Source organism: Alexandromys fortis, unplaced genomic scaffold (genome assembly GCF_014885135.2).
Source record: "Alexandromys fortis isolate MF-2015 unplaced genomic scaffold, M_Fortis_MF-2015_v1.1 scaffold_124, whole genome shotgun sequence".
Taxonomy (NCBI): domain Eukaryota; kingdom Metazoa; phylum Chordata; class Mammalia; order Rodentia; family Cricetidae; genus Alexandromys; species Alexandromys fortis.
The window spans coordinates 1,516,381-1,544,208 of NW_026067995.1; the positions used below are offsets into that span (position 1 = coordinate 1,516,381).

A 27,828-nucleotide genomic window follows, 5' to 3' on the forward strand; every position below is an offset into this window, starting at 1 on the left:
AGGACAGTGTGGACAATGGCAACAATATAGTTTGTGCCTTTGCTTTGTCAGAGCAAATAATTTGAAATTTACACACTAGTAGCTGAATTAATTACAGTTCTCAAAGACTGATTAGAAGAACATTAGTTTGTAAAATTCTGAGCAATGTATCTCTTCATGGTACTAATTTGATTTTGACTTCATTTCTCTTATTCAGGTCATAAACTTGAGTCTCCACAATACCAATGAAGACACAATTCAGAGACCAAAGAAGTCATGTTCTTGCCTAGTCAGTTCAGGAAGCAGTAAAGAATAACTAAAATAAGCTATAACAAACACAATCTTTGGTTTCCTATCTGAGATGGTAATTCAATCCTCTTAGCTGAGTAAACAGAAGATTCTGCACCTACTTAACAAGAAAGGGGCAAGGGGTCCTGACATGACTATTAGTATCTTTGGTACTGTGGGCAATGGCAGGTTTTTTTTAATACTATTATTATTACCTTAGGAGATGAGAGTCTGTCCAGTTCAAGTTGGTGCCATTATCAGCTTGTTCTGGAACATTGCATGACTTTTCCTAAGAGATAGGAATAAACATCAAATAAACCTCAAATAGGCCACGAAAGCCAAATCAAAGAAACAATCACTGTTTATTGGGTTAGTTGTTGGCTTATAGGTGAGAGGTTACTCACAAACCCCCAGACAGCTGCATCACTATAAATGGTGCATCTTTAGAGTCCCTTGAGAACCTTCACCTGACAGTCTTTTCTCTCCAGCAACTTTTTACCACTCTGTAACTTTGGAGAGGAGAATTATGAATCCTTGTGAGTTTTGAGAGATTCCTGTGTTGACTTCATTACCTTCATGAACTTTCTTCCTTTCTTCATCGAGGAAATGTTCCATTCCATGTTGTAGCAACACTATATGGGATCACCAGTTGTTCATGTTATTCAAGTGAGCTAGTTAGTTAGTTAGTTAGTTAGTTGATTTTGTCACTTTGACCCATGCCAGTGTTACCTTGGAAGAGGAAATCTCAAATGAGAAAATGCCTCCTTCTGATTGGCCTATAGGCAAGTCTATAGAGCATTTTTCTGATTAACCATTAATGTGAAAAGGCCAAGCCCATTGACACTCTCTAGAAAACAGTCCTGGGCTATGTAAGAAAGCAAGCTGAGCAAGCTGTGAAGAGTGAGTCAGTAAGCACCATTTTTCTGTGACCTCTGCTTCAGTTTCTGACGCCAAGTTCCTGCCTTGAGTTCCTGCTCTGGCTTCCATTCATGATGAGTTATGGGCTGTTAGATGAAGTAAACCTTTCCCTCCTCAAAGTACTGTTGTTCAGAATGTCTTATCACCAACTAGGATAGCAGCCAAGCCTCTGAAATGATAGCACCTAGATGTAGTGAAAGATACAGCTCAAGAGATATCTTGGAATCATATGAGAACAGATCTTGAAAGCAATGTTGGCTTAAATATTAAGGCTTTGACTTTAAGAAATATCCCAGAATATCAGAGATTAAATCAGGGTTGGAGATTTCCTTTCTCTCTTTTAGACTCCTTTTTTTTTTCTACTGAATTCTAAGAAAAGGTTATAATGGAATATTGGGACCAAGAGGTAAAAAAAAAAAAAATGTTCGGATCAAATTGTCTAGTCTAAGTATCTAGTTTCCTTAGGGCTACCTTGTCCATGTCTCAATAGAAATGGGATTTTTTCAACCTTTCTTTCTTCATGCTCCTGGATTTGGAGATCAAAGGCCCCTCTTCCACATAGGTTACTGCTTTGGCTACATTCTCACTCTGTCCTCTGACTCTGAGCACCTGGGCAGTTGTTTGATTTTCATGCCAGATCACATTACCGAACACTGGCATGACCTCTTAAAACATCAGACACTGACAGTTAAGAAGAATTTATGAGTAGCTGAGTCATAGACAAAGTGGTGAAAAGGTGGATAACTCACACTGTGCTGTGGTCTGCTTTTAAAAGAAACATCAATCTCTTGGTTGTTAAATGCCTTAATTATTAGCAACACTAGAAAGCATCTAGCAGTCCTTTTGGCTTAGTTTTACCCATTGAGCTTCCCTCTGCTCGACACCCTTCCTCAGTCTTGTTTTCCCTTTGATTTCATGGGAAGAATCGCTTCCCCTATTTCCTTTCCTCACATCCAAGTCAACAGAGAGTTTTCACAAAAGATGCTGGTGTTAAACGCACCCAGTGCAAGAAGGAAGGCTACAGCCATGAACTGAGGCCAAGTTAAAGCAAGCTTTACTCTGGTTGCACAAGAACAGGCTGGTGAGTGTGCCATAGTGCCACAACTGTGCCCTGTTCTTACATAAAAGTTCATATCCTTTCATGCATGCTAATAGTCATCACAGCTACGTCAATGGGAGGTATCCAAGTAATGATTCTTACCTTTAGAAATCCTCTGCTCTCTCTGCTTGGGTATCTGGAAAGGTAGTCACAAGAGAGTGTGCCTGGGCCAAGTTTATATGGTTCAACCAAATCTTCAAATTTATAGTGTTTGTTCTGGCCTCCTCTGAGTGGCTACAACACCTTCCTTCCCTAAGAGTTTTCTTAGCCAAGTGTTTTACTTTCGTCTTTTTTGTCCTATACAGTAAGTTCATTAGTGACAACCTTTGAATTCTCTCTCTCTCTCTCTCTCTCTCTCTCTCTCTCTCTCTCTCTCTCTCGATCTATCTTGAACCTGAGAGTTGGTCTGTGTGAATAATAATATGTGTGCTTCCCACACGTATAGCTTCTTCATGGAAACCCTGGGGGAAAATGTTGACCTGAATAGTCAGAGTTTTAAAATATTATGGCATTTAATTCATTGATCACTTCTGTTTTGTAATGTGGGAGCCTCAAGGACAACATGGAGAGGAGACTAGTGTCACTCTTTCCCCAACTCTTGCCCTACTGCTCCCAAGAGAACATCTGTGTAGTGTCTCTGAAGAAGTGTTTACCCGTCTTCCTTAAAACCAGGAATGGACTTTTCAGGGGAAATGAAATTGATTGAGAAAAGGTACATTTCATCGTCTGAAAAAGTATGGTTAAGGCTGGTGAAGATCTCTGGATTGGTTTTAACAATATTGTACTACAATGAAAAATTATGGGAAGAAAGAGCAGATAAATCAAACCCTGTAATTTCATAGAATAATTTAAACTGTGAAATGCCATAGCACTAGCAAGTTCACTGCCTTACTAAGTAAAAAAAAAAAAGTGATATATACTCTACTTATATTTGGGCTCATGGTTTCTGTTGCATGTACATTCTCTGACGGAAAGTGGGCAGAAGTATATATTAGAGATTCCTTGTTCTTATTTTCAAAATTTGAATCTTCTATTTGTATATAATTCTCTATGACTATTACTAGACGTAAGTATAGTTAAAATTGACTTCACATATTTATACACATATACTATATATATATACTTTGATACAGCTATGTACATATATGCATATGTACATATATGCACAACAATTAGAGTTTGCAAACCAGAGCATAATAGAACCTTCATAGGCCTGCAACCTCCCCCTGTGCCACCCTTTCATGATGTCTGGTAAACTATCAAAGCAGAGGAAATTGTATACATATCAATACAGAATAAATAATCTGCAAAGGTTAAATAGCTGTACACCACAGCCATCAAAGGGTACTTCTATAATAATAATAAACTCAGGAAGAGCCACTGATTCCTAAATGGTCCAACACACCGACACACAGAGACACACAGGCATATACATACACACAGACACAGACACACACAGACACACACAGACACACACACACTTATTCACCTCACCGTGTCGATGATGCTTCAGGTTTTGACCTGTGGGCTTCTTGAGGTCAGTATGTTGTTGGTCTTTGTGTCTAAGAAGACGATGCAGTTCCCGGGTCAGAGTTATGTGTAGCAATGACACATGGCTGTCTCACAGTGTGTCCCGTGACTGTGAAATGAAAGACACCAGGTCACTCTGTGTAGCAAAGAGTAGGAAGCTCTATTTTAGGGGTTCCAGTAATGTGCTATTTCTCTTCTTCATACTCAGTTTGATAACTGTTGCATTATCAAATTAAATATAATGCTCTTAATTTATTCGATAAATTATAACAGTTTTTCATAGTGTTTAAAATTGTAGGTGCTTCATTGACATAAGATGTTTGAATGATTAGGATCTTAGGCCTATCAAATAATTAATATTAAAATCATTGAAAATTTTTTATTATTTTAATATGTTTCAAATTAGAAATTAAAGAGAAAACGTGGATATGAAGAAGTAATGAGATTAAAACAATCTTGTAATCAAAATTGCAGCTTCTTTATTCTGCCTTCTATATTAAGTAATGGAGAAAATGTGAAGATAATTATAAGAACAAGAGGTTTAATAGATTCTAAAATCACAGGGTTGAAAATTGCCTCCCAAGATCCCCCCTTGTGAGCAGTTTGAATGAAATATGGCTCAGATTTGCTGTTGAATAAAGAAGATACAAAACAACCAGGTTTCTGGCTAGTTGGGAGAAGAGTCTGGGCAAGACCTTCAGTAATGGATACCATCAGATAACCATTTTTAATGTGCTTTGAAAATCCTCATTGCATTCATTTAAATTTTTTTGTAATAGCACAAAAGCATTTGACAAGAGAGCAACTTTGTGTCAGGTTAGAGAGGCTGTTAGTTTTTGTCTACGGAAACAGTGTTCTGTGGTGTGTTTTTATACATACTAGAAGCTTCCATTCGGTGAGCAAGTGTTTAGAAAAGAAACAGACAAGTATTTTTTGAACATTTTTGAAGTGATTATAAGGAGTTTCTGAAATCTCAACAAAGGTGGTTGTGGGATTGCCCTCTGTATGGTGTGAATATGTTTTATTATCATTGGTTAAAAAAGAAGCTGCTTTGGCCTATGGTAGGTCAGAATATAGCAAGGTAGGAAAACTAAACTAAATACAGGGAGAAAGAAGGCAGAGCCGGGCAGACACTATGTAGCCACCCAAGAAGCAAGATGTGTGAGGTAACAAACCACAAGCCTTATGGTGAAATATAAACTAATAGAAATGGGTGAATTTAAGATGTAATAGCTAGCTAGGAAAATGCCTGAGCCGTTGGCCAGTTTTGTAATTAATAAAGTTTTATGTGATTATTCGGGTCTGGGTGGCTAGGAAACAAAGACCCAGTCTCCTTTTGCAGTGGAGTTTCTCCTATTGCTTTTTCTGGTCCTATGCAATGGAAAGAAAGAAAGAAATACATTTCAGAAGACTAGAAGAATATTTGTCTCTGTTTTCCACAAACGTGAAAGCAGAGTTATCCTAATAACTGACCCAGTAGAATTTATGGTTAGTCAGAAAAACATTGGGGGCAGACTTGACACAAATATCAGATGTAGACAAAACTTCGGAGAAGGTTTAAACTCAACTTGATCAGTTTAGAAGGGCAGCTCTTAGTCAGGTTCTGCATATATCATTAAAAATGAAATATATAAAATAATCAAGATTTACTGAGAAAAATAAACTTATTTATGTGTAAATAAATTTATATGCTTAATAGGTGCTTTGAGTTATTTAGACATTTGAGTTATGGTTTTTATTTAAAATATTAATTCATGTTAATTTTTGATCATCTATAATGTATCTCTGTGCATGTGTGTAAACGAATGCACATGAACTTGCACATACCACACACATATAAGACTTTGTATGATGTATTCTGAGGCCGTGGTAATTACGGTTACTTGTATGAAAACTCAACTAATGAGATCATATATGAGAGAGACTATTTCTTCAACATCAGACCCAGGTGTGGGTATTTAGGAGAGAGAAATCTTGCAGGCAGCAAAGCTGGAAGGGTAGAACAAGATACAAGCCCTTTCACTTCAGACTTGAAGTCAAGGGGTTTGGAGTTGTCTTGCTATGTTGCACTCTTTCTTTTGTCCAATATTTCCTCACTCTGCCCCCATTTCTCCCTTTTGGGATGGTAATGTGTGTTCTCTGCCATTGCATGTCATAAGGCTGCATGGAATTTGCTCTTGATTTTACAGCAGTTATGATTAAGAGATTGAATAAGTCTCACAAAAGATGTTGTATTCTGAGCTTTAAAAGGCTATTGAGACTGTAAAAGACAATGGGGACTTTAGAAGGTGGACCAATTGTATTTTGCCTTAGGCTATGGCCATGAGCCTATGCGGACTGGGAAGTAGGATGTGGCAGCTTGAATGAGAATGGCTCCTGTAGGTTCATATGTTTGAATACTTGGTTTCCATTTGATGCTTTTATGGAAGGTAGGGCCTTGCTGGAGAATGTGTTTTCCTGAGGTCAGGTTTTGAAATTTGAAGACTTGTGCTATTTTGAGTCAAGATGTGACTACTTAGTTGTTCATGATTTCATGCCTTTGCTTTGCCTTCATGGAATTCTACCCACTGAAACCATAAGCTCAGTAAAATTCAGCTTATTTTCTTCAGTTTGGGCAATGCGTTAGATCTTGTCTGCAATAAAAAGTAAGCTTCCAGAGGACAAGAACCACACACACTTTCATTCCCCTCTATACTATACACAACAGCTGGTAAGAGCCTCACATACAAATCAATGGCTGGTCTAAATCAACACAATAGCTGAATTTACATGATGGGGAGGACAGAGAATGCAAATGATAATTTGCTTAATTTTTCTATTATCTCAGAAAAGAGAACTGGAGCCACTTTATAAACTGCAGAGCAATTTAAATATCATTATTGCTCTTGTAGTGAAAATAATGGAAGTAAGTATCTTTGATATGCCACTCATTAGTCTCCAAATAAGGGAGATGATGATGATGAATGAGCCACACCACACAGAACTGAAATCAGTACATGGGATTTCACCCTAGAGACTGCCCACAAATACGACCAGCCATGCTGTAAAGCCTTGGAATTTTCACATTGCAAAACTATTGCTAGTATCTTGACTTTGACATATCACTCCGAAGGCATTGGCACAGCCATAGCAATGATGATGACTATAAACCAGCCCTTAAATTGAGCTTACTCTGTGACGAATATTCTAATAAGAGCTTAACATAATTAATCCAATCTACTTTCTGTCTAGTTAAAAAATAATAACTGTCTATTATAGAAAACTTAAAATTATAAAAATTTCTGAGTGTTAATGACTCTTCCATTTTAACACATATAGAATTGTTTTGTTATATGATGATGGAACTAACTTCTCAACCTATCATTCTCAGAAGTTTCATATTGGTAAGACACAAAATGTATTCACATACTGTGTTAGCTACTTGTTGCAATAAAATCCCTGATAATAGCAGTTCAGAAAGGGCGTGTTCGTTTCAGCTCACAGCTCAGGGGTACAAATCATTGTGGGAAGGGAATCCTGGAGTCAGAAGCTAAGGCAGTTGATAAGATGGCATCCACAGTCAGGAAGCTCAGTAACCAGTGTTGAGAAACCACATATTTTTTGTTGTTGTTATGTCCAGGATTTCAGCTCATAGGATGCTGCCTATTCTCAGCTCTAGTGACTTAATCTAGAAAAACTTTTCTGAAAATTATTCAGAGTCTAATCTAGATGATCCTCAAGGGCATGCCCACAGGTTTGCTTTCTGGGTGGTTCTATATCTTGTCGCATTCATAATTGTATCACACATTTGTTTATGTGATGAGTGTGGTTGGTCTCGTACTTTTCACATTTTGTGAATTTTGCTTTGTTTCCTACCTTGGTGTTTTCTTTCGTTGTCTCTATAGATAAGATGCATTCTTGTAAGCTTCTTTATTTTTTTGAAGTAATTTCATTTTAATGGTGGCATTGATTGATTTTCATGTTTAGGTATATGTAGTTAATTTGTATTTATTCAATCAGTGATGATTAACATAAAGGGACAATGTTCATCCTTTTTTATATTTAGAAGACTATTTTATTATTGGCCAATGACAACTTGTATCTTAATCTTGGTTAAATAACTATATCTATAATTTCAAGATGTCATTCTCTTTTTACTCAACGAAGCTTTACATAACTAGTTTTGAGGTTATCATTGAAATTCATAACCATTATGACAAAATTAATTCTTACCTTGATCTGTGAGCATATCTTATTACTTAAGGCTCCTATCAGTATATTAGCAACAGTAATAACCAAGACAGATATCTACTGAGTGCCCTTATATACCAAATATAATGCTACATAACATTGTTATAAAAAATCATTGTATATTTCCATCTTTAATTTTCATAGACAAAAATCTGAAATTCAAATATAATTGGTAATTTGCTCAGGTGAGTCATTAAACCAGTTAAGTACCAGCTGGCTAAACCCAGCCAGCCATTTTGGTTTTTTTTTTTTTTTTACTTTTTTTTTTTTAATTTATTTATTTATTAAACATTTCTGTCTCTTCCCCACCGCCGCCTCCCCTTTCCCTCCCCCTCCCCCAACCAAGCCCCCCTCCCTCGTCAGCCCAAAAAGCAATCAGGGTTCTCTGCCCTGTGGGAAGTCCAAGGACCACCCACCTCCATCCAGGTCTAGTAAGGTGAGCATCCACGAAACTGCCTAGGCTCCCACAAAACCACTAGGTCCAGTAGAATCAAAAACCCGTTGCCATTGTTCTTGAGGTCTCAGTAGTCCTCCTTGTCCGCTATGTTCAGCGAGACCAGTTTTGACCCAGGCTTTTTCAGACCCAGGCCAGCTGGCCTTGGTGAGTTCCCCATCCCCATTGTCTCAGTGTATGGGTGCACCCCTCCCAGTCCTAAGTTCCTTGCTTGTGCTCTCTCTCCTTCTGCTCCTGATTTGGACCTTGAGATTTCAGTCCGGTGCTCCAATGTGGTTCTCTGTCTCTGTCTCCTTTCATCGCCTGATGAAGTTTAATATTCAGGAGAAATATTCAGGATCTTCTTTGGGTTCTCCTTCTTATTTAGCTTCTCTAAGAACCCAACTTATAGGTTCAATGTCCTTTATTTATGGCTAGAAACCAAATATGAGTGAGAACATTCCATGTTCCTCTTTTTGGGTCTGGCTTACCTCACTCAGGATGGTGTTTTCTATTTCCATCCATTTGCCTGCAAACTTCAAGAAGTCCTTGTTTTTTACTGCTGAGTAGTACTCTAATATGTATATATTCCATACTTTCTTCATCCATTCTTCAATTGAAGGGCATCTAGGTTGTTTCCAGGTTCTGGCTATTACAAACAATGCTGCTATAAACATAGTAGAGCATATACGTTTGTTGTGTGATAAGGCCTCTCTTGGGTATATTCCCAAGAGTGGTATTGCTGGGTCCATGGGTAGGTTGATCCCAAATTTCCTGAGAAACCTCCACACTGCTTTCCAGAGTGGTTGCACAAGTTTGCATTCCCACCAGCAATGGATGAGTGTACCCCTTTCTCCACAACCTCTCCAGCAAAGGCTATCATTGGTGTTTTTTTATTTTTGCCATTCTGACAGGTGTAAGATGGTATCTTAAAGTTGTCTTGATTTGCATTTCCCTGATCGCTAAGGAAGTTGAGCATGACCTTAGGTGTCTTTTGGCCATTTGAACTTCTTCTGTTGAGAGATCTCTGTTCAACTCAGTGCCCCATTTTATAATTGGGTTGATTAGCCTTTTACGGTCTAGTTTCTTGAGTTCTTTATATATTTTGGAGATCAGACCTTTGTCAGTTGAGGGGTTGGTGAAGATCTTCTCCCAGTCAGTGGGTTGCCTTTCTGTCTTAGCGACAGTGTCCTTTGCTTTACAGAAGCTTCTCAGTCTCAGGAGGTCCCATTTATTCGATGAGGCCCTTACTGTCTGTGCTGCTGGGGTTATACGTAGGAAGTGGTCTCCTGTGCCCACGTGTTCTAGAGTACTTCCCACTTTCTCTTCAATCAGGTTCAGTGTGTTTGGACTGATATTGAGGTCTTTCACCCACTTGGACTTGAGTTTTGTGCATGGTGATAGATATGGGTCTATTTTCATTCTTCTACAGATTGACATCCAGTTTTGCCAGCACAATTTGTTGAAGATGCTCTCTTTTTTCCATTGTATACTTTTAGCTCCTTTATCGAAAATCAGGTGTTCATATGTTTGTGGGTTAAAGTCAGGGTCTTCTATTCGATTCCATTGGTCGACTTCTCTGTTTTTATGCCAATACCAAGCTGTTTTCAATACTGTAGCTCTGTAATAGAGTTTGAAGTCAGGGATGGTAATGCCTCCAGACGTTCCTTTATTGTATAAGATTGTTTTGGCTATCCTGGGTTTTTTGTTTTTCCATATAAAGTTGATTATTGTCTTCTCCAGATCTGTGAAGAATTTTGATGGGATTTTGATGGGGATTGCATTGAATCTATAGATTGCTTTTGGTAGAATTGCCATTTTTACTATGTTGATCCTCCCAATCCAAGAGCAAGGGAGGTCCTTCCATTTTCTGGTGTCCTCCTCTATTTCTTTCTTCAAAGACTTGAAGTTCTTGTCAAATAGATCTTTCACTTCCTTGGTCAGGGTTACCCCAAGATATTTTATGCTCTTTGTGGCTATCGTGAAAGGTGATGCTTCTGTGATTTCCCTCTCTGTTTCCTTATCCTTAGTGTATAGGAAGGCAACTGATTTTTTGGAGTTGATCTTGTATCCAGCCACGCTAACAGAAAAGTCATTGCCAAACTCCTTTTATGAAGCTACAATTACCCTGATACCAAAACCACACAAAGACCCAACCAAGAAAGAGAATTACAGGCCTATCTCACTCATGAATATCGACGCAAAAATTCTCAATAAAATACTGGCAAACCGAATTCAAGAACACATCAGAAAAATTATCCATTATGATCAAGTAGGCTTCATCCCAGAGATGCAGGGCTGGTTCAACATACGCAAATCTATCAATGTAATCCACCATATAAATAGACTGAAAGAAAAAAACCATATGATCATTTCATTAGATGCGGAAAAAGCATTCGACAAAATTCAACACCCCTTTATGATAAAGGTCTTGGAGAGAACAGCCATTTTGGTTTAAGAAAGCCTGAACTCTTCAACCAGATCTATCATCATAGAAATATTTTATTTATCTACCTGTTTTAATGACATATTTCAGTTTTTACACACAGTTACAAAACATGTAAGATAAGTCACTGTCCTTATTACCTAAACTAGGTTGTTAATGGAAGTCAAAGAAAGCAGGATGCTCAGATGTAGTCAATATTATGATAGGAGGACTGCTAAATGCTATGCAGTCTCTAACTTGCTCATCCTTGGGAAATCAAGGTAGGCTTTGTGGAGAGAGGAAGTGTTCTGGTAAACACATCAAAGGTGGTGAGATTGGTAGCTAGGAAGTGAAAAGAGATAAATGCAACCAGGGATATAGATTGTTTGTCATTTTTATAATAAAAAAGGAAAATTAATGTTTGAGGTAAAAGGTAGGCTGAGAGATGAGAATGACTATAAATTAGGGGTTAATCAATACTTAGATATGACCTAAAGTCTTACTTCTAATGACAAATTTAATTGTGTAAATTTACAGAGGTGCTGTGCATTTTCATGTTTATTTTTGTTCATCAGTTTGAACACATGATTTTTTAAAGCAGTCTCATTGGACACTGGAAATTTGCTGCTGGGCTTCTGTGAAATTTATAAAGGAAACTTAACTTCTCAAATTATTTGCTATGTTGGGAAAGGAATTTCAATATGGCAGCTCTGAGTTATATTTGTTGAGCAACTGGAAAAGTGGGAAGCTTGGTTGAGTTTGAGTTGTCAAGTTACGAGAATGTTCCTATTGGTTCTTGAGGACTAGTCTCTGAAAAAGCCATTGGAATAAAAATGTACATTTTATGATGAGATAGAAACCCTACAACTAGAACAAAAAACATGTATTACCCAAAAATAATGGTTGAGTACAATTTTCATGACTACTAAAATATTATTCTGGTTTTCATTAAGTTGAAAAGTGAAATGGATATCTTGTAAAGAGGTAAATGGAGCTGAGCCCAGTTACATTGGTTTAGAAGAAGCACCAATTCCTCCCTCTTTTTCATTTTCTACCATCAAAATTGGAAAACTGAATCTAAAAATCTATGATACTAAACATTTTAGCTAACAGTGCTTGTACCACAAATATTACTAGGAGAAAATGATCAATATAGTCCAAATAGAACTCATGGTGTATAAACATTATATAAACACAATGATTTAACAAAGGTAGAAATGGCAGATCCTAACAGTTTTAGAGACTCAAAGGCAATAAAGGTAATGGGTAGAGTGGCATCTCTCACTTTCAGATATAGAAATATAATTTAGCTTTTAACCAAGTTTATAGATACAAGCCATGAAAGCTTTACCAGAGAAATGATGTAAACAGTAAGGAAATGTATATCATATCATAATGAAAACCATAGGCATGCTTGTATTATATCTGTATTATACCCTACCAAAACCTAAACCCCAAGTCTCCTTATTCTTCAGGAAACAATGAGAGCATTTTTGTTGGAAGGATGGACATGGAAGTGCACAATTACACTCATATCTAAAGGAGTTTAAAAACGGAGGCATTAGATGAAATATTTTTCCGGGAGATAGATAGCATAGGAATTTGTGGAAGATTTACAACTTTTTTCTTAGAATATTAATACGTGCCCTTGGGGAGGGGTGCTTTAAATAAAATAAAATTTGTTTTACTGAGAGTGCACCAGGCACGAGAAAGTCACTAAATCAAAAGTGGGGAGGTGATTAAGATCATAGGCTCTGGGTTTAAGCACCCTGGGGTCCTGGCTCTGCCATTTGCCAGTGAGCACTTTGCCTTCCCATTTCAGGTTTCTCATGTGCTGAGACAGAAGTGAAGAAAGTAGATGGTTTGGATGGTTGCCAAGCAGAGAACCGGTATGTGGTGTGTGTGTGTGTGTGTGTGTGTGTGTGTGTGTGTGTGCGCGCGCACACACAGCTATGGCTTCAATGGCTCCTGTAGATTTTACTAGAAAAGATTAGACAAAGAAGACACCAACAGTGGCTATGTAATGACGCTGATGGCATGGGGAAAAAAACCTCTATTAAGTGAAGATCTAATCATCTCTTTTCTTAAAATGGTTGTTTAATACTATTCTTTAGTTGGAAGCAACTATGAACTAGAAGTTGTTGGCCTGGGAGAACAGTAAAGGAGCTACATGAGGACTGACCAGGAACCCTGGGAAAAAATGAGCCGTAGGCTGCTGTAAGAGAATTCACCTCAAGGAACTGAGTCTTGGGTTGTTACATCTGAGATGTCTCCTTCCTTCCCTCCTGCTCTCTGAAGGACAGTGGCTGTTTAGCTGGCTCTAAATCCTCCTTCTCCCAGACCAGTTTCTCTAAACAACTTTCCCAGCATTCTTCTCTGCTTTTCTTCCAACCCTGCTATCTGCTGGTTTGCAGTTATAGGGATGCTCCCAATCTCCGAGTGGAGGAACATCTTCCTGTTCCCTTCCAAGAACCTCCCTTTCTTCACTCTTCACTCCCTCCCTCATAAACTTATCAGGTCTTTTTAATGAGTGTTAGACCTGAAAGCCTTCTTAGTTACAGCCTTGATTTGTCCCCGCAACTCCAGATCCCTACATCCTGAGATCCATATTCCAACTGTGTGATTATATCCCAGGATGTTCATTTTTAAATTGTGTAATTAGCATCTCACTCTCACACAGGAAGGTCAGTTCCACCTTAAACATATCCCCTCCCACCTTCTCTTCTAGGATTATTGAATTCCAAATTCACTATTCATTCACTGAAGTCCCGAAACCAAGATTCATCCTTGTTTGGAGTTTCATTTTCTCATGATGTACAACATTGACCAAAAAACAGTTTTTATTAACTCTGTGTCCAAGTAGAACCACCACTGCTTTAATCAGTTCTACGTCACCTCCCACCCAAGAGGTGTGGCCCAGTCCATCATCTCTTCTATTTGGGATATATTTCCCACAGTACTTGAATGGGTTCCTGTCTGTCATGTTTCCCATTGCCATCTACTCTCAAGCAGCAGCTTGCAATTGTGTATCTCAGGCTGGCCTTCCCCTTGATGTTCTCCATGCCCTCTCCTGCGTCCAATGGCTGGGGTTACAGGAATGTACCACAGCACTTGGATCTGAGCATCTTTTAAAAGATAAGTTGTAGTTTTTGGGATTGAGAGAGTACGTACCTGAATATAAAGCTTGTTGGTTCAAAGTGAGCACTTAATATGTACACAAAAGAACTTGAGTTTGGGTCCAAGCAGCACATAAGCCACACTTTGTCAAGGCATATCATTCTGGCCTTCTCTGGTATCCATGCCATTGACACCCATGTCATCACATGTTGCTTACACACTTCTGTGTGCATGTGGTATGTATCTGCGTGCATGCATATTATGTGACATGTGTGGTATGCATGTCAGGAACTGCTACATGCCTACTTGCGGGATTCTTTTTTCCAAATTTGCGAACAATGGAAAATAGATACATCTTTCCTGGGAGAGATTGTAAAGATTGAAAGAAGTGAGGATCCCAAGAGCAAGCTCTCACTAATGGTAGATGGGAAGTGAGAAACCAAGAGCCAAGTTAGTGATAAGCTTATGAGTGGTTTTTATGAAAGAGCATAGGGCTCATTCCATCTACCCTCTGTCCTGTAGATTGGAGAATTAGTTTGGTTATAAAATAAGACAGATCTGAATTTAGCTTTTGTATTTGCTAGTAGTCTGGTGTGCAGGCATTTACATATACTTTTTCCGTTTTATTCTTCATGAGGGTCTATGATGTTATGAAGGTTTTGGGGAGTCTGTGGTAAATCTCCCCCAAGAGTTCACAAAAGCAATTAGTGAATATATTTTTGGGGCCTCTCTTTCCTTAAACCACAGAGAAGAGATCCCACGGTTTCTCAGGGTTTTGACTCTTCAATGCCTGTCATGGAGAATGCCAGATAACTCTAAAATTCTGCTCTCCCCCCTCCCCCCGCCCTTTGAACACACAGTTAGACACTATTTCCCAGACTACCTTTCATTCAGTATGATCAAATGATTATCATCTCTTTAATGATGCCTGACTTGAAGGATGATCAGACCAGCTGGACATCTAAAGGACTCCCTGAGAAATGAGCAGTCTTCTTTTCAATGTTCACTGAAGGATCGGGCCTATGCTGCTGCAAAACAGTATATTCCATTTTAATGTATTCAGCTTACGCTGGTGTTCAAATCCTTGTGCCTGAAGCCTTAGCATGCTGTTTACCCCTTTAGATACTGTTAGCGAAGACAGTTCAATAACAGGGTTAAAACAATCCACGTTATCTGCTTATCCTGTCTTCACATCCCAGCCAGACACCTCCCCATATTATAGTCATCCCATGCTTGCCTAAAAGGTACAAACCAAGCTGGGGGGGGGGAGAGCTTGTGATTCTGATTCTATCAGGCAGGAGCAAGTGAGAGGAAAGTGTTAGGTGCATTATTGATTCTCAAGGTCATGTGCAGTATTAGATTGTGCATGCATTTTCCATCTTTAAAAACGTGGTGTGACTGAACATGCGCCATGGTACCCCTACTTCCTTTCAGGCTGTCGTATCTCCGTGCCTCCCAGTGTAATTAACGAGAGCCTTAGCATCCTTTTAAGATCTGACAACTTTATCTTACTTACTCACTCTCCTTTTCTTTCTAATTAAGCATTTGGGATCTAAGTGATCTGAGGAATATTTTTCCCTCTAAAATTCTAACTTTTATTTTGTCAGCATATCTCTCATAGCTCTTGAAGTCCTTTGTTTAATTTATTAATGTTCTTACCGATGCTTTGAAGATTTCCTTAACATGCTGTTTACCCCTTTAGATACTATTAGCGAAGACAGTTCAATAACGAAGTTAAACTGATCCCCCATTATCTGATTATCCAGTCTTCACATCCCAAACAGATACCTCCCATATTACAGTCATCCCATATTTCCTGTATTCGAATATTTAAGATCTACATATTCATCCAATTTAAATTAATTTAGCTATCAAGATTTTGCAAGTTGCTGCACCCAGCACTTTATTGTTTGCACTATCGGGACTCAAGATCAAATCATCATCGAACAATCTAGCCTTTGGCCAATATCATCTTTGTGATTTCAGCCAAAAGTTTCCAGTTTGTATAATCTGTTTTATTTTTTGTGAATCTAGGCTGTTTTCTCAAAGTTGGATCCTCTCCTAGGAAAAGTCCGGATAAATTTTCTTCAATATGAGACTAAGAATATAATATCGAGATGGCCAGGAATAAATCAGGAACAACCTGAGCCAAGAGAGGTAGTGTAAGTCCAATAATATTAATCAATCAATCACCAAGTTTTATTGAAACAGCTCTGTTCTCAGCAGTCTTTAGTGTAAAGAGAGGTACAGGCACTTAAAACAGGCGTCCACAGTGAGATTCTTCGGGTTACGAGGCACAGAAGCACAGCTCAGGCTAGTTAAAGCACCAGAAGAGAATTTATTGGCAGGCTCTGGGTTAGCTCACAGAACGGAAGGAAATGATACTGCAAACATAGACATCAAGAGTGGGATAGCATCTTAAGGCACAGTACACTAAAGTTACATTTTTCCTTTTTTCTGCCTCTTTAGGTGTCAGTTTTATTCGTTATCCATTTCCTTATTTGGAAAGGAGTCACAAGGTTGTGGATACATGGAGGCTTGCAGAAGGCTGAGACCAGGGGTAGAGAATGGCTTTGTCTCCATTCTGAGGCTAAAACCTAGCAGGACTGATACAGTTCCAGAAGGAAGGTTGATAGAATCGAGACCAAGGAGGAGCTGGAATCTCAGTCTCACCAAGGGAAGGAAACAGAGACAACATTTGAACTCAAGGGTAGTGAGGCAGAAGAATCACTCAAAGGAGCATCAGCCTTTCTGGTTTCATCAAAACTTTGATTCTTTGTATGGTAACCACTCAAATTTCAGTGGGCAAACTCTTTTACCAACTACCAACTAAAATGATAATCTAACAAAAAAGAAATCTCATGGAAATGTCCACTAAAAATGTTTGACTCCAGAGATGGAGAAACGGCTCAGTTCCACCCCCAGAAGCCCTATTTGAAAAGCTGAATATAATGGTGCTTGCTTGCAATCCCAGCACTGGAGAATAAAGGTGAGAGAGATGCCAGGGCTCACTGACTAGCTGGCCTAGGCTCTTTAGTTAGTTCCAGTGCAAAAGGTTTGTAAGCTATTTAGCATAGAAGACCCTGTCTCAAAAAATATTAAGGAAAGCTACCTCTGCAGAACAACTGATGTTATCTTCCTTGTTTTCACATGCCTGTGGTCATACACACATGTGCTCACACATGCATGCATGTCTGCACACACAGGACACATACAGTGTTTGATCAAATGTCTATGTGCTCTATGTTGATACACAGTGTTTCTCACCAGAGATAAGCCTATTGTCAACTGAGGAGTTCCATCCTAATGACAGGAACCAAACAAACAGGAAGTCTTCTCTTCCTTCCCATCTTCCACTTGGCTAATTCTAGAGAGAGACACTTGTTAGTCATCCTGTGGGCAAGTCACCATGATAGGCAGGGGTTGGTAACGAACGTGGGTAATTGAGATCTGGCTACCCAGTTATTTCTTTGTGATAAGGGTTGGAGTAAATATTTTAACTAGCAACCTCGATTTCCAACAGAAACATATAGCTACAGTTGGCAAGAGGCCCTTCCTTCAAAGCATGAGGATGAGGCAATAAATTGAAGCCAACATAATAGCCACCACACGGATCAGGCTCTCAAAGAGTTTGCAAGCTATTTAGAGGAGCAAAGTCAACACAGTGATTCATTTACAGCTTATAATGATGCACCCCACATTGAGACATTCCAAAAGTGCACAGTGGTGCATTGAATAGAACAGTCCAGAAAGCTGGTTATAATCAGGGAGTGTTTCATAACGGAACTATGACTCAAACTGGGCCTTGAAAGATTTAGACATAGGTAGAAATATTAGCTGAGCCTTTAGAGAGGAGAGCAATGAGGTCAGAATGAGCATTGCCATGAGATTGAGGGGAGTTTCCAGAGCAAACATAAAGAACCTAGTATCATGCAGACACCATGGAGGCATGTGTGGAAACACATGCACAAACATATTCCCAGAACATCTCCTAGGCAAACAGCTCCCTAGTTGCACTTTGAAAAGTCTTACTTATTTTTTTTTTACTTTATTTTGTTTGTATTTGTGAGTGCCTAAATGTATGTACCATATACAATCCCAGTGGCCATGGAGACCAGAAGAGGGTTTCAGGTCTCCTGGCACTGGAAGTACAGGCAGTTTTGAGTAACATTGTGGGTTCTGGGAACAAAATACAGATCCTCTTCAAGAGCAGCAAGTGCTCTTGACTTCTGAGTCATCTCTCCAGTCCCACTACATCTTGAATCTACACACAAAATACATTTTCTATCTTCTTTGTTACCTGAAACTTAAGTGAGTCTTAAAAATTCACTTTCTATTTCACTGGGATGACTTTGTGTTTTATTTATTTTCCAGGCTTGGGATACCTCTGACTTAAACTGGGAATGGGTTTTGTATTCTCAATTTCTGTGTGTCTTGTCAATCAATATTCCTTTATTCTCAGTAAAATCTCCTGGTCTTTTGAGGTCATGAGCATCAATGGCTTTTATAGTGTGCTTCTCCTTGGATCATGGCCACTAGAAATATTGAAATAATCCTTCAATCCTTTCCCTTTTGCCTCCCAATTTAGGACTGTTTTGAGTTTATGTACAGCACTCATGAAACTATACAGAACTCATTACTTATTCCTGTGACAACTTCCTCTTTTTCTAATTGTGAGAAGCCATTTTCAGGGTCCTTGCTCTTTAAGCCCTGGGAAACATCCATCATTAAAATATTTATTTATTCTTCTGTTAGCTCCTCTCTTATATAGCTCAGTTCACCTGTCTAAGGATGCTTCTGGCCAATAGTGGCTGAGCCCTCCTGCATCAACTGATAATCAACAGCACTCCAGACTTGGCCACAAGTCAATCTGATCTAGACAATTCTTCAACTGAGGCTTTCCTCTCTGATAACTCTAGACTGCAGCCGGTTGACCAGTGAAGCTAACGAGGACAATTGCCTTTCCCCAGAACAACCATAATAACCTTCTAAATGATTTCCTAGTTTTCGTTTTATCCACTGACTCATCATCAGACTTAACCTTTCATGTAGTAAATAAAGATGTTTGTCTAAAATCCATGTTGTTACCTCCTCATTTTCCATTTTAATATCTAGCAATGACTTTTTCCAATGCTTTGTGTACAATAACTTAATTTTCCTTAGCAATAGATACAAAAACTTCCCTCAGTGATGACCATAGCTAGTTACAGAATAATCTCCCCAAATTCATTTTTTATAAAATCTCTGATTGAACCTCAGTGAGCTGCAGGAATGTCTCCATGCCGCACAATTAATACTTGCCCAAACTGAAGTTCCATTTGTGTTGCCGTCCAATGCCTGCTGCCCCTCTGTGGTCTCTCCCAGTTAGGACCTATCTGAAGGGGAGGAACACTTCCAGCAGCTATGACATCCTTGCCTGAGCCAAGGACGGTAAGAAATAACATGTGCTGCTCCCACACAGAGGACTTAGGGACCCTCCTATGGTTGGTTGCTTTATAGCACTTTTCTGTTTACCACCGGGGTGACAAGCTCCCAAAGAGAAGCTGCGTATTCATTCAAGAGTGGAGAGTGTATGCAGAATCAGGCAATCTCCAGGCAACATTTAGCACGAGCAAGATGCTACCTTTTGCTGGGCAAGCCAGTTAGGCTTCAGGGCTGTTGATTGTGTTAGTGCAACCCAGTAACAAATGATGAAGCTAAAGGCTAAAGAACCTACAAATCTACTGAAACACCAATTATCCTGGAATCTGGGGCACTGTAAGGAATCTGAGTCACAGACAAGCTCTACATGGTTTTCATATGATAGTGATTTATATGAAACTCTTTCTGTTTTTATGGTTCTTTGACCTTAAAAGGAGAACAAGGAATTGGTGGTAGAGAAGAGCTTTGCTTCTGGTTCAGATAGTCAGAAACCTGTCAACCTCTGTGCCATGGAGAGGAGAGGGGGAAGCGTTCCTGCTGGAAGTAGATCTAAGCCGATGACTATCGCACTAGGAAAGGGACATGGCATTTCCCAAAGACAAAGAAGATGCTGGCATCAAGACGAAGAGAAGAAAGGACATTCTTAACAGCAATCCATTGAAATGACAGTGATTATATATCAAGGGAAAGCCCATTTTATCCCTTTCCCTCATAGCAACACAAAACCACCTATTCCTCTCCGCCTTCCAGAGTGAGCATCTTTACCAGAACTGCTTTACTTGGTAGTGCTCGGCTTCCCCGTCCCCTCTGCTCAGATCAATAGGAAAAAGTAAAGATAATCTACATTAATTTGGTTGCAGTTGTTTTAACATCCCCTGAAACCTTGAAGTTCAGCAGTACTGGGCCAGCTTGAAGAAAACCTTTCTGACCGGAAAGCGAGTTTCAAGAAAAAAAAATAATAATGTTCCCCAGTTTGCTAGGCTTATAAGCCTAGGGCAAGTTTAATTAAACTCAATGGAGCATTTTAAAGTGAAGAAAAAATTAGGACAGCAAGAAAAACGTGTTGATTGTTTCCTAATTATGCTGTGGACTTTCTCTCTAACGCAACCCCTCCTTTCTCTCCCGAAAGAAAACAACCGGCACATTAAGTTTGTACATAGAAGACTATATCTCACTCACGTGTCCTGCACAGTGTTCCCCTTCCCTGCTGGGCTTCACTTTTAGAGGTGTTCCTGGGGTTTTGTTGTTGTTGTTGTTGTTTGTGGAGTTGTTTAAATAAATAAAAAAAGAAAAAGAAAATTTGAACAACACATTAGACTCCAAAAGTTGCTGGCCTTTTTTCAGAGAGAGAGAGAGAGAGAGAGACCATTTGATTATCCCCTCTTCCAACATGGACTCCATCTGTAAATGATGGAATCTATTGAGCGATCTGTGTTTCTAAAGACATGATTATTATATTCCATTTTCATTCATAGACAAGATGCATTAACAAAATGTAGTCTTCGCTGTAGAATAGCTTTACCACAATGTCGATGTAATTCTTCCCCAAAGTGAAGGAATAGACCAGCAATTGTAACCCACCGGTTTCACTGATGGTGGTCTTTTAAAACCTGGCACTAAAGGGGTAGTTTTATTATAAGGCAATAGGTGATTCACATTGAGACTTGAGAAATAAACTTATGGATATTGAGGACTGTTAAGCCCTTGATTGGGAGTCTGTGTTCTAGAGTGGGTATGTGTACATTAAACCTACCTAAGATTTTAGAGCCATTCTGCAGAAGGCCATAGTTCTATAAATGAAAGGAAAAAATGGCTACCCATAAAATTCTCCAGTGACAGTCCCTGTGGATCAAGTATAAAGATCAATATATCTCCAAGTTGTCTCACCAAATTCTACTGAAATCAATGATAATTAATTACTGGATATACTTGTTGTGTGCCGGCTATTGCTTTAAGTAGTTTGTCCCTATTACCTGATTTTTATCATCTCACCATTCCTGTAAGGCACAGGCAAGTTATGGAGTGAATCTGTTTATACAGCTTGACTTTGCACATAGAAGACTGCTAATTAAGTATGGACTAATAGAGGAGAGCCAGGGGTGCCCAACTTCTTCACCATCAAGAACAGCCCTGTGTCTTTTTGTCTACCTGAATTTCAGCACTTTGAATAGTTTAGAGGTATTGCATGAGACAAGGTAGGAAGAGGGAACTCGAAATCACTTTAATTTAGCTTCATGTGTGCTTCAGTGCATCAGGACATAGAATTTTGGAAGACTCTGAAAGAACCTATGTCAAGAACACACGCGCAGAGTAGAAAAGAGATAAAACTAGCCCCCCCCCCAACTTGAGGATTGCAGGAATAGTCATGCTAGAATCTGGGCGTTCAAGCCTACACGGCTTCTCTCAACTGTGCTTTCACTCAGTGGCCCCTGGCTAAAGTCGGGATTCGCAAGCACTTTTGTAAGAACAGTTTGGAAAGCCCGCAGGGCACGCATCAGAATCCCTGGTGTGTGTGCTGAATTAGAAGCTCAGCCGTTGACAATTCTGAAAAGTGTTCTGCTGACTGGAGATGCAGCTGCTCCCCCTATACCAACTTCCCTATCTCATCTACTGGAGCAGGGGAGAATGGCTAAACTAAGCTCCCCAGGTCCTGCCAATGACCTCCTGGATAACTCATGTAGATACCATCAGTGAGTATGGATCATGGCCAAACAAGACAACACAATTAAAGTGTTTAACATGTAGATGGCAGTGTCCTGGAGTCAGTAAGAGAACCAGAGAAACCACAGAACTGTTGCACTCTGACTTAGGTATGAAATGCCCACTGAAGTTCATATTTTGTAGGCTTCATTTCAACCAATGGGAATTCCCAGTGTTGAGAAGTGAGCAGATTGTGAGGGCCTAACCTCTTCAGTGTATTAATCCATGGATGGTTTCATAACTTGATCCCCTTTTATGGGAAAGAATTAGAAAGTGGGACGTGAGGCCCCGTTGGAGGAAGTAGGTCACTGGAAGGATGCTCTGGAAGGTTGTATCTTGTTCCTGGCTCTTTCTCCTTTTATCTGTCCTTTAGCTGCCATGAAGTGAACAGTTTTCTTCCATCACCCTTCCTTGTTTCATACAGACCTAAAGCAACGGAGTCAACTGAACATGGGCGGAAGCCATGTGCCAAAATATACTTTCCATCTTTAACTTGATTTGTTTATATACTTTAATCATAGCAATTAAATAGATCAAATAGCACAGGTTAAAAGGAAAGAGTAATCTCCAATCTTTTATAACAGACTCTTTCTGCGTGGCCAGCTCACAAAGCTTCCCTGGACTTTGACATTCTCACCTGCCACATACAGATATCCGATTAAAAGCTGCCTACCTGCCCCCGCCCCCCATTTTCAAATATAAAGTTATTTTGGCGCTGAAGTGTATTATTTAATTTGGCTTTCACCAGATTGATGGCTTAAATGAATAAACTCTGACAAGGAAAGGGAAACTTCTTCAGCCTGGATTTGAGTCCTGAAAAATCCTCTTTCCTTCTCCCTACTTTTTCATCTTGCTCCTCAAATAATTCTGGTTTATTTACTGTTGTGGCTCCCCCTAGACCAAAGCACATTTTAAAAACTCCACTTTTTTTTTTTTTTTGCTAGAACGTTATTCCCTTCCTGTAACTTTATTTCCATCTTTCAAAATCCCATCCACATTTCCAGCGTAGTTAAATGCTACTTTCCTCTTTAGACCTCAGATTAGATTCGACCTTGGAACAGAATGTGCCCCTCACTCCTACCATCATTTCCTATCACCCTCACACAGCAAATGTTACTTGCGATGCCCTCCCAGCAAGGTTACCAACCCTGGTACTGCAATATTGGAGGCTAAATAGTCCTTTGTTGCAGGAGATTTTCCTCTGGGCTGTAGGGAAATGTCTAGTAGGTTAATGAGAAAAAAGGACATAGGCTTTAACTCAAATGACAGGTTCCAACATGACTTCCTGGAATCCTCAAGTGGGGATAATTTTATCTCTGTATTATTATGAACATGCTATCCTGATGAAATCTTCCAGAGTTTTCCAAATTTCTGGGTAGTGTGCTGTTCATATGCAAAGGAAATCACATTACGTTAATTTTGAGTTCCTTGTTCCTACATACTCCCAAACCTTTCAAAGTGCTAGAGTTCAGGTAGGCAAAAAGAAACAGGAATATTCTTGGTGTTGAAGAAGTTGGGAACCCCTATCTCTCATGGGCTTCCAATGGTTTCCTCTACTAGGCTATGTTTAATCAATGCCTTTGCTTCCTAGGTGCCAGTCACATTCACCAAATAGCAGTAACAACCAAAGTTTTCTCTGGACTTTGCAAAGTATCCTGTGGGTACAAAACTGTACTCTGGTTAGGACCATGTATCTGTGCATTGATTTCAACTTCTCTCTCTCTCCCTCTGGGACTTAGGACAGTACCTGCTGTGATAAATATTTGCAGTGTGAATGAATTAATAAATCATTGTTGAATAATTATTTGGATAATGAATGAATTTCTGTCAAATCTTTACAGTTTTGCTATCTGTTTTATTAAGTTCTGAGCAAAAGGGAGAGGCAAACATTTGTGGCAGTCAGCCTGAAAGAGGACATGGAAGGTTGATATTTACCTAAAGTTCCTTTCAAACTTGCACTCCGCCCGAACTTCATGCCAAAGAATAAGCAGCTTGAAGGTGTCCTGTGTTTTCTCTTTGTGTCCCCACTAACTTGTCTCTTTTAGTTGTCCACACAGTGAGGAAAGGTGGCCTCGTCACTAAGAGATAGGTCTATATTTATGGTGCTGTCCAGGGCTGAAAACAGCATGAGGAAGTAACTGCCATGGGAGAGGGAAAGGACAGAGAGTAGAAAACTGGAACTCAGAGATTCAAAAGAAAAGTCCACATTTAAGACATGAATGCTGGGTATCTTGATGGAGCAATCTGGAAACATGGATAGAACATATAGTACAATGTACTAAGTAGGACCTACAGGAAAACTAGAATTCTATTTTTTCCCCAGGAATATCTACAGTTATTATACTTGCTAAAGGAGATTTATTTATCTCTGTAGGTTAGACCCTTAAGATATGATGAGGTATTAAGAAGGAAATTTTGTCTTAGGATGGGCAGACTTTCTGGCCCTAAAATAATGTGTTACACAACTAGGGTAATCATTTGAGTAAGAGAGTAGCTGAGAAATGGGTGTGGGGTTGAGTCTCAATAAATCCCTCTCATGGCTCAGACCTAAGGGCCTGTGTGACAGTGGTGTGGATACTTTCAGGATGGTTAAGTTCTCAGAGGTGGAGATGAGTTCCAGCAACCAAGGCCAGGACCAGAGCCAAGAGAGAGAGAGCAGAATCTGACAAATTGTGTGTCTATGCCTCTTAGGAGATTTCAATTAGGAACAAAGCGGCAGCTTGTTGAGTCAGCTGCTGTTTTAGATGCTTCTTCTCCCCTCTATTAGCAAAGACAACTGAGGGCTGACTTAATATCCTTTGTAGCAAGATGGATGCCTGTTTCAAACCCATTACACCTTTGCCTTTGGGCTTCAAGCTCATTCGCTATTCACCTCATCCATCTATTGGTTCTCTCAACTCAAAATTGCATGGGCCGGTCTTAGTCATCTTCAGTATTGGCATGCCCAACCCTTCTATATGAATAAGAATATAATCACAAAAATAGCTATCCCTGCCTTGAAAACAAGTAAAATTATCAGAGAATGTCTTAAGTATTGTGCTCAACATTTACTCATGTTGTTAATCCCAATAGAAATCCTCAAACCATTATGCCTATTTATTTTCTCATTTATTTTGTGGGAGTGTGCACACAGCAGCAGGGGTGTAGAGGTCAGAGAGTGGGGAGTAGAGATCCATTCTCTCTTCCCATCACATGACTCCTAGAACTCACACTCAGGTCATCAGTGTCGGTGAAAAGAGCCTTTCCTGTTGAGCCTTCTCAGTAGGCAAATAGTACATTCATCTGGAGGATAAAGACAAGAAGGTGTAAATAGTTTAACTGATGATATCTGATACAATACAGCTGATAACTAAGATGATGTGGAATGTGGAGCTAGATCTAACTGGTTCTAGAAACTGTCCTCATAACCCAAACATGCCATTCCCCATTGTTTCTGGCTTGATGTCTTTGATAGGCCATGATTCTTGGGAAGAAGGTAATCCCAGAAGGCAGAGAGTGATAGCTCACTATAGGTTGACTCACAAGGCTCTACCGTGATTATACTCTATATGAATTAGAGTTTATTCCCACTTCTGGGTGTGTAGGGGTAGGGCAGGCGGTGGTTGTCAAGAGATCTACTGTCCAGGCACTAAATCCTTAAAACTTTGAAATGTAAGAGAATTTGTGATATACTTTGTCAAGAACTTTGATTCTTTGCTCAAGTTTCAGACATTGATAGTTTTCTACAACAGAAAAATAAGCAATATGGATGTCTTGAGGCTTTCTGGCTTCTGAAGAGAAAAAGAGACCTTGAGAGAGTAAGAGTTCTGGGAGACAGTGAGGGGTCGCAGCCCTCATAAACCACGCTTGTCTCCAGTCTGACCTTTGTCCCAATCCTGGAATCAGCATCCGTGGCGCCCTTCTTTGGTTCCTGCTTTGAATAGGGCCCAGGTCAATAGCCAGTAAAAGGAAATTGTGCTGAAATATCAGAAATTTTATTTGTGCTGACTTATTGGAAATCAGGCAAGACAGATGCGTTGTAGCATCTGCACACTTGATTACCCCCTTCCCTGTTTTTTTTTTTTTTCCTGCAGACTTCATTTTGGATCTCTGTGCTACAGAGCTTTTGCTCTAACTCTGGGCACTGAATCATGCTCCGGTGTCCCATCAAGCATCCCGGTAATGTGATAAATCCATCCGAAGTCTCACAGTACCAGTCCTGCACGTGACAAATGCAGAAACACATCAGGCGCGGAAAGATACCCATCTTAGGCACAGACTCCCTCTGCTGATGGCAAGTGTTTCTTCTCTCTCTGAAAAGCATTCACTGAATAGATAATTGGTGAATCCCCGGTGGGAACAAAACTTGATTCTGTCTGAGCAGAGGTTACCAAGTGTGCCACTATGAAATAATTGATTTTGTGATGTGTTAAGTGGGGACGTGCTCAAGCCTCCTGAACTTTTCACTTAGGGCCTCCGGCTGAAGTTGAACTAGGATCCCGAAGGTGAGGAACCCATGCATGACACAGGCAGGGCTTCGTGCTCCATCAGTCAATTTAACTTTCATTTTCTTTATTAATCTAATATGTTCTACCTTTCACCAGGACGTGACGTGCGGGGAGTTTCATTAAAACGGTTCAGTTGTTAGTGGAGATAATCACCAAAAGATCGTGTCGCAAAACTAGGGAAAAATTTGAATTTTTTGTGTGTGTGTGTGTGTGTGTGTGTGTGTGTGTGTGTGTGTGCGTGCGTGCTTGTTGTTTCAGAGAAGAGGCTTCAGATGCGATAGGAAAGTCGGTCTAGCTACAGGGCGAATTTAATTGCATTTTTAGAAACTTCTTTTAATCCTATAATAACAAAAAATTAAATCAGTGCTGACATTTTTTGTTGCCAGAAGAAGGTAGTAAAAGGGTAAAGAAATAATTGTTAGTTCTGAGAATATAATTAGCAACTTTAATGCTTTAATCTGAAAAATGCATATTTTGAGCCCGGGTGAATGATTAAAGAAAAGATATTGAAAGTCTTTGAAACTTCTAACTGTATTTGTTTTTAGTTGTGAGTTGTGATCATATAATTAGCTCATTTAATGCATTTATAATGTAAACAAATAGAATTTCCACAAGTTTGGGGATACTTAGGGGCAACTAAGATGGACATCCTGACCTCTGGTTTACCGTTGAAGCCGTTCTCTTAAGTTTGGCAGGAGTTTATCCTTCCCTTTGGAGAGACAGAGATCTGGGAAGGTTAAGAGTTTAGACTTTCACTCTTGGAGCCCACTGGCACGGTTGGGGCATGTGTGCAGGCTTGCTTTCAAGGTGTGGTGACTGAGATAGGCTCTCCTGACTGTCCTTCCCACAGGCCTTCTTGCAGAGAACCCACACATAGAGTCCTAGACAGAAGCTTGCGAGAAAGCACGGGTCACAGAAGCAGGGAGCTCTCTGGTTCAGAGGTTCTGTCTCCACAAACCATCAGCCCTCATTACTATTCACCAGAAAAGGGGGAAAGGAGGGGAAAACCCAGAGGGATCCAAGGAATGAACTTTTGGGGGGTCTTATTTCTCTCAGAGGTGCACATTAAAATTCTCTCTTTCATTCATTAATGTGAGTGTGAGCTTCCTGAGAAAATAGCTGGTGGGACCTCCCTTAATGAATAGCGGGCTTTGCTGCGCTCTGGGGGCTTAAAATTGGGTTTCATCCCAAAGAGGATTCC

The 27,828-nt window shown here is 39.7% G+C and overlaps 1 long non-coding RNA gene across 1 annotated transcript in view; it reads right to left on the reverse strand.

The window, feature by feature from the left end:
• Positions 1-3,800: 3,800 nt before the first annotated feature.
• Positions 3,801-27,828, reverse strand: part of LOC126512428 (uncharacterized) — a 50,190-nt gene continuing 26,162 nt past the window's right edge. The window contains exon 3 of the long non-coding RNA XR_007595035.1: positions 3,801-3,923. This is a non-coding gene — a long non-coding RNA (uncharacterized lncRNA). The remainder of the gene's footprint in view (positions 3,924-27,828) is intronic.